This window comes from Oncorhynchus clarkii, chromosome 14, assembly GCF_045791955.1.
Source record: "Oncorhynchus clarkii lewisi isolate Uvic-CL-2024 chromosome 14, UVic_Ocla_1.0, whole genome shotgun sequence".
NCBI classification, from domain to species: Eukaryota; Metazoa; Chordata; class Actinopteri; order Salmoniformes; family Salmonidae; genus Oncorhynchus; species Oncorhynchus clarkii.
The window spans coordinates 11,214,537-11,231,753 of record NC_092160.1 but is presented as its reverse complement, the minus strand read 5'-3'; positions in this window follow the sequence as shown (position 1 = coordinate 11,231,753).

The following is a 17,217-nucleotide window of genomic DNA, read 5'->3' as shown; positions in this document are numbered from 1 at the left end:
TTGTTTCTGAGACAGATTATTTCACTTATAATTCACTGTATCACAATTCCAGTAAGTCAGAATATCACATACACTAAGTTCACTGAGCCTTTAAACAGCTTGGAAAAATCCAGAAAATTATGTCATAGCTTAAGAAGCTTTTGTTGGGATAATTGACATCATTTGAGTCAATTGGAGGTGTACCTGTGGATGTTTTTCAAGGCCTACCTTCAAACTCAGTGCCTCTTTGCTTGACATCATGGGAAAATCAAAAGAAATCAGCCAAGACCTCAGAAAAACAATTGTAGAGCAATTGGGAGCAATTTCCAAACACCTGAAGGTACCACGTTCATCTGTGTACGCTGTTCAATAGTACGCAATAATAAACACCATGGGACCAAACAGCCAAGCAGGAAGGAGACGTGTTCTGTCTCCTAGAGATGAACGTACTTTGGTGCGAAAAGTGCAAATCAATCTCAGAACAACAGCAAAGGACCTTGTGAAGATGCTGGAGGAAACGGGTACAAAAGTATCTGTATCCACAGTAAAACAAGTTCTGTATCAACATAACCTGAAATGACGCTCAGCAAGGAAGAACCACTGCTCCAAAACCGCCATAAAAAAGCCAGACTACGGTTTGCAACTGCACATGGAGACAAAGATCATACTTTTTGGAGAAATGTCCTCTGGTCTGATGAAACTAAAATAGAACTGTTTGGCCATAATGCCCATCGTTATGTTCGTAGGAAAATGGGGGAGGCTTGCAAGCTGAAGAACACCATCCCAACCATGAAGCACGGGGGTGGCAGCATCATGTTGTGGGGGTGCTTTGCTGTATGAGGGTCTGGTGCACTTCACAAAATAGATGGCATCACGGGGAAAGAAAATGACGTGGATATATTGAAGCAACATCTCAAGACATCAGTCAGGAAGTTAAAGCTTGGTTGCAAATGGGTCTTCCAAATGGACAATGACCCAGGCATACTTCCAAGGTTGTGGCAAAATGGCTTAAGGACAACAAAGTCAAGGTATTGGAGTGGCCATCACAAAGCCCTGACCTCAATCACATAGAAAATTTGAGGGCAGAACTGAAAAAGCGTGTGCGAGCAAGGAGGCCTACAAACCTGACTCAGTTACACCAGCTCTGTCAGGAGGAATGGGCCAAAATTAAACTTATTGTGGGAAGCTTGTGGAAGGCTACCCGAGACGTTTGACCCAAGTGAACCATTTTAAAGGCAATGCTACCAAATACTAATTGAGTGTATGTAAACTTCTGACCCACTGGGAATGTGATGAAAGATATAAAAGCTGAAATAAATAATTATTTCTACCGTTATTCTGACATTTCACATTCTTAAAATAAAGTGGTGATCCTAACTGACCTAAAACAGGGAATTTTTACTCGGATTAAATGTCAGGAATTGTGAAAAACTGAGTTTAAAAGTATTTGGCTAAGGTGTATGTAAACTTCCGACTTCATAATAATAATGCAAGCATTATTTAATAACTTTGTAAAATGTTTGAAATCACATACAAGGTATAAAGCTTAAGTTACAAGGCAATACGGACATGAACATAGCATTCACAGTCCAGGCATATAGATAGTCAGGTTTATCAAATTTAGATTGCTAAAGCTGCAATATGTAACTTATTGGGTGACCTGACAAAATTGACATAGAAATAAGAGTTATAGATCTGTCATTCTCATTGAAAGAAAGGCAAGTCTATGAAGCGGTAGGTAGATCTGTTCTATGTTTGCTAATTCTATGCTTCCCATTCTTAAGTTTGGTTTTTGCATAATTTATTTTCGGTTTTGTACACCATGTTCAAACACCTGAAAATACCATATTTTGGGTTATTGAAAGGATATTTAATAGCGGTTTAGATGGTACAATGATTCTTGTTTTGTAACAAATTGAAATTAGACAAACTATTAGAATTTTGGCAACCATGAAATGGCGGAGTGATTTCTAAGTATTGCACCTTTAAATACTATTTAGCACTACAGTGAAAGTGCACGGCGATGAGCTTGATGCTCCTTTCCAATAGATATCAAAGGTCTTATTCTGGTGACCCGTTTGAATTTTGTTTTGCGGAAACACACCTCTGGTGAGAAAATGTGCATATTTTCTTTATCGGATGGAAACGTAGCTAGTATGTTCTATGTATGTGCTGAAATGATTGGAACCCTTGATAAATATGAGCAAAAAAGACTGTATAAAATAAATCACATAAATACTGAGCTATATTGTATGCTCAACATATTTTGGAATGTTCTTGTTCTATACTAATACAATTTCTCATAGAAAGATCATTTGTTTAACAAGTTATTTTATTGGCACCCTCAAGATTCTTATGAATGAAATGAAACAAAATAACATCTACATTAACATCAACTTTTTTTTAAATTAACCTCAACTTAAGGTCAAAAGGCTTCCTTATGGTGTTGCCTGTGCTCCAGCTATTTTTCAGAAAATTGTGGATCAGATCCTATAAGGTAATGGGGTAATCTGCTGTCTTGGAGATACACTTATCACAGGGCATGACACAGAAGAGCAAATGAGATATTTTGAAGAAAGTGCTCAAAAGACTCAAAGTCTGCAATCGGAAGGTTAAAAGAGAGAAATTATCTTTCTTCCAGAACAGCGTAGCCTATCTAGGTCATGTGATAGATGCAGAGGGGATACACCCCATGAAACAGAAAACTGAAGCTATTGAGAAGGCTCCCATTCCTACAAACACCACTGAGCTCAGATCTTTTCTTTCATTACTTAACTATTATGGCAAATTCATTCCAAATCTGTCTACCATAGTTAAGCCTATGACTGCTCTACTGCAGAAAGATGTGAAATGGGAATGGTCACAGAAAATCCAAAGGAGGAAGCTAAGAGACGTCTACTTCCTAGCCAGGTGTTGGTTCAATACAACCAGGAGCTACCGCTCATACTTGCCTGTGATGCTTCAACAGTAGGAACCGGCTCTGTTGTATCTGCTGTCATGTTGGAAATAAACCGTCTTCCTGATGTTTAGGCTTTATACTGTCGAGTTTCTCTTTGCAATAGCTAAAAAGAACCTTCTTCCTTTAACCAGGAATGCAACAGCTAGCATTATCAATCTGTTATTACCTGAGCGTATAGACTGGGAGGATTGTCTCTTGAGGTTGGTAGTATTTCCAGTGGAAATGTTGCATTCGGTCTTGTTTGAATCCACACAATAAGTAAAGTGGCTCCAAACTTTCCCCTTTTTCTACTGGGAGCTTGTACCACCAGGAGACTAGCCATGGTGTCTGCCTTATTTGCATCAATGATTTGTTGCAGCCAGATTGGAGAATGGCCGGGAGAGAGGTGACTAGTAAATCACCTGGGCCTCGTTTCCCAGTTACGATGTAACTTAATCCTTATGATGACCGGGTGAATCAGTATTTACCAGATGAATCAGTATTTACGAGCCAACTTTTTAAGAGTGTGACCCAAACAAGCACGTGGAGAGAACGTTCACTAAGTGTGTTGTTAAACCATGTGTCAAAACTGATATGATCGAAAGAATAGCAGTGCTGGGCCCAGATTCACAAAACACTTATTTTGCAAAAACTTAAGAAGTTCATTAAGAAAAAAAATAAGAAAGTACATAAGATGAGTGAAATTCCTCAACAGTATCTTAAGATTTAATGATTTTCTTACGAACTCTTCTTACGATGAGTGTTGCTAGGCAACCATTTTAGCTAGCTATCTAGCTAGCAATGGCAATCATGTTAGCACATTTCTTACTCAAATCAAGATCAAATCAATTTATTTATAAAGCCCTTCTTACATCAGCTGATATCTCAAAGTGCTGTACAGAAACCCAGCCTAAAACCCCAAACAACAAGCAATGCAGTTGTAGAAGCACGGTGGCTAGGAAAAACTCCCTAGAAAGGCCAGAACCTAGGAAGAAACCTAGAGAGGAACCAGGCTATGAGGGGTGGCCAGTCCTCTTCTGGCTGTGCCTGTTCATAGATGACCAGCAGGGTCAAATAATAATAATCACAGTGGTTGTCGAGGGTGCAAGAGGTCAGCACCTCAGGAGTAAATGACAGTTGGCTATTCATAGCCGATCATTCAGAGTATCTCTACTGCTCCTGCTGTCTCTAGAGATTTGAAAACAGCAGGTCTGGGACAGGCAGCACATCCGGTGAACAGGTCAGGGTTCCATAGCCGCAGGCAGAACAGTTGAAACTGGAGCAGCGGCACGGCCAGGTGAACTGGGGACAGCAAGGAGTCATCAGGCCAGGTAGTCCTGAGGCATGGTCCTAGAGCTCAGGTCCTCCGAGAGAGAGAAGGAAAGAAAGAAAGAAAAAATTAGAGAGAACATATTTAAATTCACACAGGACACCGGATAAGACAGGAGAAATACTCCATATATAACAGACTGACCCTAGTCCCCCGACACTGCTGCAGCATAAATACTGGAGGCTGAGACAGGAGGGTTCGGGAGACTCTGTGGCCCCATCCGACGATACCCCCGGACAGGGCCAAACAGGCAGGATATAACCCCCCCCACTTTTCCAAAGCACAGCCCCCACACCACTAGAGGGATATCTTCAACCACCAACTTACCATCCTGAGACGAGGCCGAGTATAGCCCACAAAGATCTCCGCCACGGCACAACCCAAGGGGGGCGCCAACCCAGACAGGAAGATCACGTCAGTGACTCAACCCACTCAAGTGACGCACCCCTCCTAGGGACGGCGTGGAAGAGCACCAGTAAGCCAGTGACAGCCCCTGTAATAGGGTTAGAGAGGGGAACCGGCCACGCAGAGACAGCAAGGGTGGTTCGTTGCTCCAGTGCCTTTACGTTCATGAGTCTTCAATATAGACTTAAAGGTTGAGACCGAGTCTGCATCTCTCACATGGGTAGGCAGACCATTCCATAAAAATGGAGCTCTATAGGAGTAAGCCCTGCCTCCAGATGTTTGCTTAGACATTCTAGGGACAGTTAGGAGGCCTGCGTCTTGTGACAGTAGTATATATGTAGGTATGTACGGCAGGACCAAATCGGAAAGATAGGTAGGAGCGAGCCCATGTAATGCTTTGTAGATTAGCAGTAAAACCTTGAAATCAGCCCTTGCCTTAACAGGAAGCCAGTCTAGAGAGGCTAGCACTGGAGTAATATGATCAAATTTTGGGGGTTCTAGTCAAGATTCTAACAGCCGTGTTTAGCACTAACTGACTGAGATCACTGTTCTAAAATAGGTTATTTTGTTTAAAATAATCAATACTGAAACTTTCAGATTAAGTTTGTGAGTGAATTAAAAATGTTCTATTGCTTTCATGAGATTTTTCTCTCACTGCACTGAGTTTAAGAAAATGGTTTAGCTATCTTGGAATTAAGAACATTTCCAATAACTTTATTTTCATGAATCTAATTTCTTCTTAACTTTTTGCTTGAGAAACATAATACATAGCGCAATAACATTTCCAATAACCTTTTTGAGAAATAGCAAACGTGCTTCACTTTCTTCTTAAGTCTATAGTGAAGGAAAAAATGGCCGTTAAGAAGAAATTTCTTCTTCCGAAGGTTTAGTGAATCTGGCTCTCGGATCAGCTTTCTCCTTTCATATCTTACCTTAATATAGAAATATACCACAAAACTGATGACGGATCAGCTCCTAGAGAGATATTACCACCTACAGTATGGCTGCGAATAAGCTATTGTATTCTTACCCTATAATAATGCACTAAATCACAGATTGGGCACATTGCACACGTTGTCACACATTATGAAACACATTGAGGAAGAAATGACAGACAGTAGCCTAGTCACAGAATATAACTATTAAACATACTAGATGAGTTTGTCTAATTTTCGTTTAGTTATAATTTTTTTCTGGTTCTATTTCAGTTATCGTCTCGTCAATTGCCACTGAAAAATGGGTGTTTAACAAATATTTTCCTCACTATTTTTATTGACTAAATTAACACTGGTTTGAATTGAAGATTGCAGTCCATAAGCGCAGACCCAAAGATATCAAGGATCTGGAAAGATTCTGTATGGAGAAATGGTCTAAGATCCCTTCCAATGTGTTCTCAGATATCATAAAACTTTTTAGAAAAAGGCTCAGTGTCATTATCCTTGCAAGGGGATGGTACCAGAGAATTAAAAAACAGGGGTACCAATCATTTTGACACTAATATTTAAGAGATTTTTTAATTACTTGTTAACTAAATCTCTTTCTCAAAATAATTGTGTTAGTATTAAAGAATATACTTTTCCCATTTTTGCGCATACAATATAGCTCAGTATTTCCATGATATATTCTGTATTATAAACTGGGTGGTCGATCGCTGAATGCTGATCGGCTGACAGCCGTAGTATATGCTTTTGACTCAGTTACAGTATCTTAATTTAGATAGCTTGTATATCGTTCAGAAATATGAAAATACCTAGTAGACAGGTCATAAAACCTGTTCCTCAGAGACCCCTGATACAGGCAGTTTCCCAGCCCTGTCTAGTTAGAGGGGCTGCACAAACCCAGTCACAACTACAATGGAGAAACAATAGATTAAGGCAAGATAAAACTGTGCTTCTAAGTAATTGTGTAAGTATTGTCAATACCATTGGAAGATAATGAATCACCATTGTACTATTAACCCAAGATCACTGAAGCGCTGTTACTCCTCTTCCATTGTAAAAAAAAGATTTTGGAAGCTATAGAAATGCATTTATTAATGTCTACATTCGTTTTTGACAAGAATATTATATTACAGACATCTTAATGCGTACTTTTAAATTATATTACGTGAACTGAAAATTAAAATAATAGAAATTAAAACAAGTATTTTTTTATTTGAGAGTGCTAATGTTAATGTCCCCACGACAAAAAATAAATAAATAAATACATGACATTTTGTCCTTGAAACGTGTTATTGAAATACTGTAGAATTCCAGGAATTCCTATGGAAGACTGTTCCTTCTTGGGATACCAATATGGCAGGCGCAGGCTTCAAAAGCCTCTCGTTGGCCATAGCATTAGCTATCTAGGATTTATACACATAATTACGGCACACAGATGAAAGTGGGCATGGTAGGGCTGCTCATGCTAATGTAGCAGCAGTAGGAGTAGAGTTGTCAAACCATTTATTACTACTAACATACAAAACCATCTTTGGTAGTGGACTACAAACTTCTGAACAGCAAAGTAAAAGGGAATGCCTGTGACCACCTTGCCAAACATACACTTTCCATGTTCTAGAGCTAGACTGTCTTGACTGGGAATGTTATGTTTGTTGACGCTGTCAAGTAATGTTACCAGGGTAGCTAGTTGTGCTGTGTTGTGCCGTTTTCTTTCCATTGTGGAAAATTATCACACTTAAATCTACAAATGCTTCTTATAGTGTTTTATAAATAAGTGAATCACTTAAAAGCAAACAAAAAAACACATGAATCGTGCTTTATAAGGCTTTATAATGCATTATGAACTATTCTTAAAGTTTGTTATAGAGCCTAATGTGTGTAATAACGAACTTATCTGTATTTTTGAACCAGTATGGCTATATTACATTATGCACTAGTCTTTAACACTGAGTGTACAAAACATTATGAACGGGGAAGGAGACAATTGAGACATTGATTGTGTATGTGTACCATTCAAATCAAATCAAATCTAATTTTATTGGTCACATACACATGGTTAGCAGATGTTATTGCAAGTGTAGCGAAATGCTTGTGATTCTAGTTCCGACAGTGCAGCAATATCTAGCAAGTAATATCTAACAATTCCACAACAAATACCTCATGGAATATGTAATTGAGTAAGAATATATAAATATAAATAAATGGATGAACAATGACAGAGCGGCAAAGGCTAAGATGCAATAGATAGTATAGAATACAGTATATACATATGAGATGAGTAATGGAAAATATGTAAACATTATTAAAGTTGCATTATTAAAGTGACTAGTGTTCCATTTATTAAAGTGGCCAATGATTTCAAGGCTGTATGTAGGCAGCAGCCTCTCTGTGCTAGTGATGGCTGTTTAACAGTCTGATGGCCTTGAGAAATAAGTTGTTTTTCAGTCTCTCGGTCCCAGCTTTTCTGCACCTGTAATGACTTCGCCTCCTGGATGGCAGCGGGGTGAACAGGCAGTGGCTCGGGTGGTTGTGGAGCCCTGCGGTTGTGGGCGGTGCAGTTGCCATACCAGGCGGGGATACAGCCCCGAGATGCTCTCAATTATGCATCTATAAAGGTTTGTTGAGGTTTTTAGGTGAAAAGCCAAATTTCTTCAGCTTCCTGAGGTTGAAGAGGCGCTGTTGCGCCTTCTTCACCACACTGTCTGTGTGGGTGGACCATTTCAGTTTGTCAGTGATGTGTACGCCAAGGAACTTACAACCTTCCACCTTCTCCACTGCTGTCCCGTCGATGTGGATGGGGGGTGCTCCCTCTGGTGTTTCCTGAAGTCCACGATCATCTCATTTATTTGTTGCCGTTGAGTGAGAGGTTATTTTCCTGACACCACACTCCGAGAGCCCTCACCTCCTCCCTGTAGGATGTCTCGTCACTGTTGGTAATCAGTCCTAGTACTGTTGTGTCATCTGCAAACTTGATGATTGAGTTGGAGGTGTGCATGGACACTCAGTCTGGGGGAGAACTGGGAAGGGGGCTGAGTACGCACCCGTGTGGGGCCCAGTGTTGAGGATCAGTGAAGTAGCGATGTTGTTACCTACTTTCACCACCTGGAGGTGGCCCGTCAGGGTGTCCAGGACCCAATTGCACAGGGCAGGGTTAAGACCCAGAGCCTCAAGCTTAATGATGAGCTTGGAGGGTACTATGGTGTTGAATGCTGAGCTATAGTCATTGAACAGCATTCTTACATAGGTATTCCTCTTGTCCAGATGGGATAGGGCAGTGTGCAGTCTGATGGCAATTGCATTGTCTGTGGACCTATTGGGGTGGAATTGAAATTGAAGTGGGTCTAGGGTGACAGGTAAGGTGGAGGTGATATGATCCTTGACTAGTCTCTCAAAGCACTTCATGATGACAGAAGTGAGTGCTACAAGGCGAAAGTAATTTAGTTCAGTTAGCTTTGCATTCTGGGTACAGGAACAATGGTGGCCATCTTGAAGCATGTGGAGACAGCAGACTGGGATAGGGAGCAATTGAATATGTCTGTAAACACACCAGCCAGATGCTTGGAGGACGCGGCTAGGGATGCAGTCTGGGCCGGCAGCCTTGCGAGGACTAGCACGTTTAAGCGTCTTACTCACATCGGCCACAGAAAAGGAGAGCCCACAGTCCTTGGTAGCGGGCCGCGTCGGTGGCACTGTATTATCCTCAAAGTGGCCAAGGAAGGCGTTTACTGTTTCTGGAAGCAAGACTTCGGTGTCTGTGATGTGGCTGGTTTTCCTTTTGTAGTCAGTGATTGTCTGTAGACCCTGCCACATACGTCTCGTGTTTGAGCTGTTGAATTTCAACTCCACTTTGTCTCTATACCGACATTTTGCTTGTTTGATTGCCTTGCGGAGGGAATAACTACAATGTTTACATTTGGCCATATTCCCATGTCCCTGCATGGTTAAATGCAGAGACACGCGCTTTCAGTTTTGCGTGAATGCTGCCATCTATCCAAGGTTTCTGGTTAGGGTAGGTTTTAGTAGTCACAGTGTTACATCTCCTATACACATCTTTAAAATCTCACTCACAGAATCAGCATATAAAGTTGAAGTTGGAAGTTTACATACACCTTAGCCAAATACATTTAAACTCAGTTTTTCACAATTCCTGATATTTAATTCTCAGAAAAATTCCTTGTTTTAGGTCAGTTAGGATCACCACTTTATTTTAAGAATGTGAAATGTCAGAATAATAGTAGAGAGAAGGATTTATTTCTTTCATCACATTCCCAGTGGGTCAGAAGTTTACATACACTCAATTAGTATTTGGTAGCATTGCCTTTAAATTGTTTAACTTGGGTCAAACGTTTTGGGTAGCCTTCCACAAGCTTCCCACAATACATTTGTTGAATTTTGGCCCATTCCTGCTGACAGAGCTGATGTAACTGAGTCAGGTTTGTAGGCCTCCTTGCTCGCACACGCTTTTTCAGTTCCGCCCAGAAATGTTCTATAGGATTGAGGCCAGGGCTTTGTGATGGCCACTCCAATACCTTGACTTTATTGTCCTTAAGCCATTTTGCCATATGGCTTAACTTTGGAAGTATGCTTGGGGTCATTGTCCATTTGGAAGATCCATTTGCGGCCAAGCTTTAACTTCCTGACTGATGTCTTGAGATGTTGCTTCAATATATCCACATAATTTTCTTCCTCATGACGCCATCTATTTTGTGAAGTGCACCAGTCCCTCCTGCAGCAAAGCACCCCCACAACATGATGCTGCCACCCCCGTGCTTCACGGTTTGGATGGTGTTCTTCAGCTTGCAAGCCTCCCCCATTTTCCTCCAAACATAACGATGGTCATTATGGCCAAACAGTTCTATTTTTGTTTCATCAGACCAGCGGACATTCCTTGCTGAGCGGCCTGTCAGGGTATGTCAATATAGGACTCATTTTACTGTGGATACAGATACTTTTGTACCTGTTTCCTCCAGCATCTTCACAGGGTCCTTTGCTGTTGTTCTGGGATTGATTTGCACTTTTCGCACCAAAGTAGGTTCATCTCTAGGAGACAGAACACGTCTCCTTCCTGAGCGGTATGACGGCTGTGTGGTCCCATGGCATTTATATTTGCGTACTATTGTTTGTTCAGATGAACAAGGTACCTTCAAGTGCTTGGAAATTGCTCCTAAGGATAAACCAGACTTGTGGAGGTGTACAATTTTTCTGAGGTTTTGGCTGATTTCTTTTGATTTTCCCATGATGTCAAGCAAAGAGGCACTGAGTTTGAAGGTAGGCCTTGAAATACATCCACAGGTACACCTCCAATTGAATCAAATTATGTCAATTAGCCTGTCAGAGGCTTCTAAAGCCATGACATAATTTTCTGGAATTTTCCAAGTTGTTTTAAGGCACAGTCAACTTTGTATATGTACACTTCTGACCCACTTGAATTGTGATACAGTGAATTATAAATGAAATAATCTGTCTGGAAACAATTGTTGGAAAAATTACTTGTGTCATGCACAAAGTAGATGTCCTAACCGACTTGCCAAAACTATAGTTTGTGAACAAGAAATGTGTGGAGTGGTTGAAACACGAGTTTTATGACTCCAACCTAAGTGTATGTAAACTTTCGACTTAAACTGTAAGTCAATATTATTCTCTGAGGCTACCCGGAACATATCCCGGTTTGCGTGATCAATCTTGAAGCATGGATTCCGACTGGTCAGACCAGCGTTGAATTTTCCTAAGCACGGATACTTCCTGTTTGAGTTTCTGTTGAGTTTCTATTGTTATTTTACTGCTGCTGTTTAATTATTAGGTCATTTTTTTCTTATCAATTTTTCTTTAACTGCTTTATAAATGCTTATAAATTGTTGTGAATGTTTATACATGCTGTAATAATAATGTTGTGATAACATATTTTTTGTAAATAGCTGCTTTACAAGTTTGAGAAATGATACTTCACACTTGGAAAATCATTAAGTTAAAAAGCTTATATTCTACTTTGTTATTTTATCAAAAAAAATATGAACCCTCATGTTCTATACAAACTTGACTCTGTTACTTTTGAAAATAACTTGTAGCCAGATCATGAAACCAGATCATGAAGGCAATTTCCCAGCCCTGTGAAGGTAGAGGAGAGGCTGTTACAATTACAGTGGAGACTGCTAAGTTACAATTACAAACTGTTCTGCTAAGTAATCGTGCAATGGTATTACCAATATCATTGGGAGCTTCAGTGCCCTCAGAACTGCTAGACAGCAGAACAACTTCACAGAGAACCAGACCAGGTAATTACCTAATACAAAGTGATAGTACGCAGCCTGTTTGTATAGAGCAAGAAATGTAAGGGTCAAGCAGGACCCAATCCCCAACAGCCAAGCCAACCCTGAGCATGCTATCTTCTATCTCAGGAGTTTGTACGTCAGGAAGACCACAGTGTGGACCACTGCCAGCTAGCGCACCACACAGATACAGGACTGGGACAGGGGCCGGCCAGTGTAGACCTGCAGCAAACTTTATAGCTTGTGGTATAACACTTCCAAGGACATATTGGTCCAGATGACTCAAGGCAGCTCACATGCAGCAGAGGATCTCAGACACAGACAGGTTGAGAGCGAAGAAGTTAAAGGCCACCAGTTTTTTCCGATAGGTCACTTGCAGCCAAAAGACAGACATTGGTGGGGAGACTCAGGATGATGTTGGTTACTCCGAAGACAGAGTAGAGATTCCAATGGACAGTGGAAGCAATGGTGAAGTTTGCTGATGTAGAAGTGTTCATCTCTTTGAAATGCCAGTGGTTTCAGTTGACACTGTGAAAAGATACAAAAAAATATTTTGTTTGTTTTTTAATAAGTATTTAGGATAAAAGAACACTTCACGCTGCACGATAGTGTGTAACAACTCACTTGTAAAAAGTCCCACCTCGATTGAAGGAGTACTCTCTGTTTGATTTAATGTGCTGAACAAATCTAAACCTTTGTTCCGCTTGATCACGCCTGTGCATTCATAATTTTATAATCCGCTACAAATTCTTTACCTGGAGCACAGTATGCAAAAGAGGAAAGCCAGTAATAACAACCAGTGATATTTGTCCATCGTTAAAAATCAGTCCTGGTTATGAGCAGGGCATCATATGTCAGGGATTATATGTAAAGAGTTCCTAATCTCCTAGGTGGTTTCTCAACAGCAAAACATACAGAATGCTGCAGCACGGGTACTGACAAAGACCAGAGCACACATTACACCTGTTTTAAGGTCTCTGCACTGGCTGCCTGTGAGTTTTAAAATGCATTTTAGATTATTCTATTGGTTTTTAAATCAGTCCACGATTGTGCACCCCAATACATGTCAGACATGCATTTAAGTTATGTACTTAGTATGTCCCTCAGGTCCTCTGGCCCTGTCCTTTTAAATATCCCAAAGCCTAGGCCCAAGAGGCATGGAGAGGCAGCCTTTAGTTATTATGCCCCCAGCCTCTGGAATAGCCAGCCAGAGAACCGGAGGGGGGCCGAAACTCTGGACATATTTAATAGATATCTTAAAACACACCTTGTTAGCTTCGCTTTCCTTAGGAAGCTTTTTAGTCGTTCAGTTTTTATTGTTATTCTTTTGTTTTTTTATCCTCCATGTTTGTTGTAAGTTTTTATTTTCCTTCTGTGAAGCACATTATGTTGCATTCCATGTCTGAAATGTGCTGTTTAAATTAAGATTGATTTGATTTATCGGTCCATGAATCATTGCCCTTTGACAGAGTTGATAACCTAGAGGCTGTGACCAGTACACAGACATGTAGGGACCTAGAAACAGGCCTTATCTTGCGTCTGTAAATAACTTAGTGTTAAATTCACTGGAGTGATTTTAAACAGAACTAAACGCTGTGTCCGTTCTTAAAAGCAGTGAGAGGAGCCTAGTTTATTATCTAAAAGAGAAGAAAGGGAAAACGTTCTTCCATTTCTCCTTCCAGCTTAATGTTTTGAATCTGTATTAAACATAATTTAACTGGAGAGTGACATTTTGGCCATGTACCTCATACTGTCATTGGCGATTGTCATTTATCTGACTTGACCAATTCAATTCCAAGTAGGTCATTCTATACCAGCTGCAATGAACAAATATGAAAAAAACATTAAAATCTGACCCAACTTAGCTAAGCAATTAATGGAAAATAAATCACATGGGAAATCAAAAAATCTCCGTCCTGACATATGATACCAGGCACTTTGTCAACAAACGTCCAAAATAAATGGTGTTAGATACTACATAAACCATGTTAAATCATCTGCCACTATGTGATGTGTCTCTGTACAGTGCAGGGGTCAAGCTCACCTGTGAACATCTAAACAGGATGGAATAGATTCAGTGTGATGTTGTGTTTAAAGAATACTGGAGCATCTCTCCAACTCACAACATCATGAGCAAGTGCACAGCACGGAGGCCAAAAATACCCACCACCCGTCATCTGAAAAACATCCAACTGTTAAATCAATCGTCGGGGAGGACATACAACATCTGTTAGATTTCATCAGCGAGAAGAGAGGGGGCTTTGAGGTTTTACAGCGCCTCTCGCTTGCTATCTCGCAGTCTTGCGCTCCAACAGCACAGAGCGGCAGAAATGTGACACATTGTACCGCAGTTTAGCTTTCAATAAAAATTGTCTCTTTATCAATGATGCAAATGTCAAGAATATAGGCGTCTATAGGACTAGGATAATAAAGTGCAACTATTTCAGTGGTGTCATTCATAACAGAAATCCCAAAACCGTGTCCCAACTAACAGTGCTGATAAAAGAAATTGCATGGACAAAAGTATGGAGGCCCATAAGATGGCAGCGCTGATAAGTGTGTACGTCTTGCCAGTTCCTGCTCGCCTTTCCTTTTTTTATGGCTATTTTATGTTCATTATTGTTTGTGCAATAATTTCCTACGACCAACAAAACACTTCTGGATCCTGAATCAGAAGCTACACACTTATTTCTCAGCCTCCCAGATCTGGAATAATACATTCGCTTACCCGTTGCTGCCTACCAAGATGACCTAAGTCAACGGCAGCGACGAAGAACAGTAAGGAAAGGGACTCCAAGCTAGGCTGAAAAGACTTGGCTACACGGCCACCTCTTCCTAGTATCCTTATGACTAAAGTCCAATCACTGGTAAATAAAATGTGTGAACTCAAAGCAAGGCTTCAATTGCAGATGGACATCAGGGAATGCTGTAGCTTTGCTTTTATAAAGACGTGGCTTAACGGACTATACACTCGACTCTGCTATTTCAACCAGACGTCTTCTCCATATTCTGAATGTATTGAAATTGCGGGATCTAGTAAGGGTACCAAAGTTGAAAACATTGCAAGCTCCTGTTAAGCCTACCTGGAGTTTCTTATGCTAAAATGCAGACCCCACTATATGCCGAGGGAATTCACATGTGTTATTATCACAGCTGGGTACATACCGCCACAAGCAAACACCAAGGCGGCACTCAGAGAACGGTAAAAGATCATTAGCCAGGAAGAATCCTTTTAATGTTGCGGGTGTCTTTAACCAAGCTCATCTAAACAAATTTTCCCAAAATATCACCAACATGTATCCTTCCCCACAAGAGGATTCGCCATGCTTGACTACGTATACACAAACATCAGCAACACATAAAAAGCCATCCCCTGCCCCCACTTCAGCCAATCAGACCACGTCTCTTTGTTCCTACTCCCTGGCTACAAGCATCAACTCGAGGGAGACACCAACACAGAGAATAGTGAGGCGCTGGACAGAGGAGGCAGACTCAATGCTGCAGGCTTGTTTTGAGAGTACTGATTGGAATATGTTCATAGATTAATCCACCCAGGACTCATCCATCAACATTTAAGAATATACATCAGTCACAGGCTTCATGAGGAAATGTGTTGATGAAGTTGTACCCACAATAACAATTCCGGACGTACCCCAACCAAAAACCTTGGATGAATGGAGATATTGGTACAATGATGAGAGCCCCTACTGCGGCATTTAATGTCAGCAGAACAAACCCTGATTACTCGGTGAAGCACGACACGACACAAGGCAAGCAGGTAAGAGCACCACAAATCCATTAGGAACGTAAAAGGACAATACAGACTCAAACTTTGATTGATGTTCGACAACTCAGATTCACATGGCATGTGGAAATGAATATCACAGACTACAAAGGACAATCCATCTGTGGTACCCACTGAAGACACCCTCCCAGACAAGCTTAACACATTCTATGCTCGCTTCGAGGCAGACAATACCGCTGCGCCAGACGGCCAGGTGCTGTCGCACTCCTAGGCTGATGCGAGGGAAAAGTCTCAAATGAGTGAATACTCACAAAGCCGCCGGCCCTGCTTCCTCAGTTTGTGCTGACCAGCCCGTGGGCATCTTCTCGGACATCTTCAACCTGTCCCTGTTCCAAGCTGTAGTCAATACCTGCTTTAAGAAGACTGCCATCGTCCCAGTGTCCAAAAACAACAATGTGACTTTCCCAAATGACTATCGCCCCATCGCACTCACCTCGGTCATCATGAAGTGCTACTAGAGGCTGGTCATGGCCCACATTTTATTTCTCATCAATCTACATACAATACCCATAATGACAAATCAAAAATAGTTTTTTTGGAATGTGTTCAAATGTATTAAAAATAGAAAACTGAAATATCACATTTACGTAAGTGAACGCTTTACTCAGACGCTTTACTCAGTACTTTGTTGAAGCAACTTTGGCAACGATTACAGCTTCGAGTTGTCTTGGGTATGACGCTACAAGCTTGGCACACCTTTATTTGGGGAGTTTCCTCTCAAGCTCTGCCAGTTTGGATGGGGAGTGTCGCTGCACAGCTATTTACAGGTCTCTCTCAAGATGTTCGATCGGGTTCGGGCTCTGGCTGGGACACTCAAGGACATTCGGAGACTTGTCCCAAAGCCACGCCTGCATTGTTTTGACTGTGTGCTTAAGGTTGTTGTCCTGTTGGAAGGTGAACCTTTGCCCAAGTCTGAGGTCCTGAGCGCTATGGAGCAGGTTTTCATCAAGGATCTCTCTGTACTTTGCTCCGTTCATCTTTCCCTCGATCCTGATTAGATCTGCTGAAAAACATCCCCACAGCATGATGCTGCCACCACCATGCTTTACTGTAGGGATGGAACTTAAAGATGGAGCCGGAGGGTAGGGCTGCCGTCTTATCGGCTCTTTACCAACCATGCTATTTAGGTTTTTTTTTTTCGCATTGGTCGTAACTTGTTTTGTACATAATGTTGCTGCTATGACCGAAAGGTGCTTCTGGACAACTGGGTTAACTCACCTCAAATTGCATGAGTTCTTCTTCAATGAGTCGAACGCTAGGGATATACTACGTACTCCCGACCAGGCCCAGATCCTCGTGATTTGCTGGAAAAGGGTCATGAGAATTTTTATCCCAATGTTCATAACTCAACAATCACTATAACTTTGACCAATTCCCAAAGGTTTGTAAGACCCTGGTTAATGAAGAATTAGACAAATCCTTTATTCAGAGAGTACTCTGAAGACAAAAATGAGAACACAGTCATTTTATAATGCACACACACACACACACAGCCATTTCTAGCCGTTCCTCCCCTCCCTAGATTAGAGGGGCTTTGGAAGGGGCCTCTTTCC